This window comes from Eptatretus burgeri, unplaced genomic scaffold (assembly GCF_056783735.1).
Source record: "Eptatretus burgeri isolate ZD-2024b unplaced genomic scaffold, Ebu_testis_v1 Ebu_testis_scaffold_970, whole genome shotgun sequence".
NCBI lineage: Eukaryota > Metazoa > Chordata > Myxini > Myxiniformes > Myxinidae > Eptatretus > Eptatretus burgeri.
This window is the reverse complement of record NW_028222919.1, coordinates 22,360-23,653: the sequence shown is the minus strand read 5'-3', so window position 1 is coordinate 23,653 and position 1,294 is coordinate 22,360. Positions and strand designations below refer to the sequence as shown.

The 1,294-nt window shown below is 47.8% G+C and overlaps 1 non-coding gene across 1 annotated transcript; it reads left to right on the top strand.

Annotated features, from left to right (window-relative positions):
* Positions 1–559: 559 nt before the first annotated feature.
* On the top strand, positions 560–633 carry TRNAT-AGU (transfer RNA threonine (anticodon AGU)). The gene has a single exon. It is a non-coding gene; the product is annotated as a tRNA-Thr (tRNA).
* Positions 634–1,294: the final 661 nt, after the last annotated feature.

The window sequence follows — 1,294 nt, the reverse complement described above, 5'->3', positions numbered from 1 at the left end:
GCTTGTATGTCTGCTTGTGTGTGTATGCTTGTGTGTGTCTGTGTGTGTGTGTGCCTCTGTGTGTGTCTGTGTCTGTGTGTGCCTCTGTGTGTGTCTGTTTGTGTGTGTGTGCCTGTGTGTGCATGTGTGTTTTTGTGTCTGTGTATGTGTGTCTGTGTGTGTGTGCCTGTGTGTGTATGTCTGTATGTGCCTGTGTGTGTATGTGCCTGTGTGTGTGCCTGCGCGTGTGTATGTGTGTGTGCCTGTGTGTGTGTCTGTGTGTGTATGTCTGTGTTTGTGTGTGTTTGTGTGTGCCTGTGTGTATGTCTATGTGTGTATGTCAATGCCTGTGTGTGTGTGTGCCTGTGCATGTGTGTCTGTTTGTGTGTGTGTGCCTGTTTGTGTGTGTGTGTGTGTGTGTGTGTGTGTGTGTGTGTGTGTGTGTGTGTGTGTGTGTGTGTGTGTGTGTGTGTGTGTGTGTGACAGAGAGACAGAGAGGTGTTCACATTAAATAAGTATGAATTGGACAGATTTACTTGTATGAAACACGAGTTTGCATCGAGATGCCCCGATTGTATATGGCGTCGTGGCTTAGTTGGTTAAAGCGCCTGTCTAGTAAACAGGAGATCCTGGGTTCGAATCCCAGCGGTGCCTCTTTTTGTTTTCGTCGTGATCGAGGATCAACGTGTGAAAAGAGAGACTGACGTTCTGATGTCCTTCCGAGAGGGGTGCTGCAGCTCAGAGCACACCGTCCTCCGAATGAAGAACAATGGTTTTCCGTCGAGTATTTTGCCAGTTGTTCAGTTGCGGACGTGCAATTTGTCACGACGTCATAAAATGAGTGCGTCACTGTGTGCTCATTACTGTGGTGAATTGAAGGTCGTGACGTGTGATCACATGTTGCACGGCTCGAGCACGGAAGAGATAAAGCTGAGGTTCGGCACGGTCGGGGGGATTGTCCCAGGGGCATTGTCGTTTTATGTCGGCGGTTCACTTGGTGCTCGTTGAATGGTGAGAATTGAGAGTATATCGGACTCCGTGCTTATACTGATTTATTTTGTGGTGATTAGTTGCGCGTGTATACCTTACTGCTTATGTACTCTTTGCTGCGTCTGTATTCCCTGGTGTGCCCGTAGAAGCGGCTCCAATCAAATGGAATAAAGCCTACACTCTGAAGGTTCATCTCTCGTTTTCATTTCAATTTATTCCATTTGGTTTTCTCGGCTCTCTCAACCAAGGATGGACAAGATCTACAAACCGGAGAGGTTCGACGCAGACCCAAACGCGACTGACTCAGAAATGAAATGGTCGCATT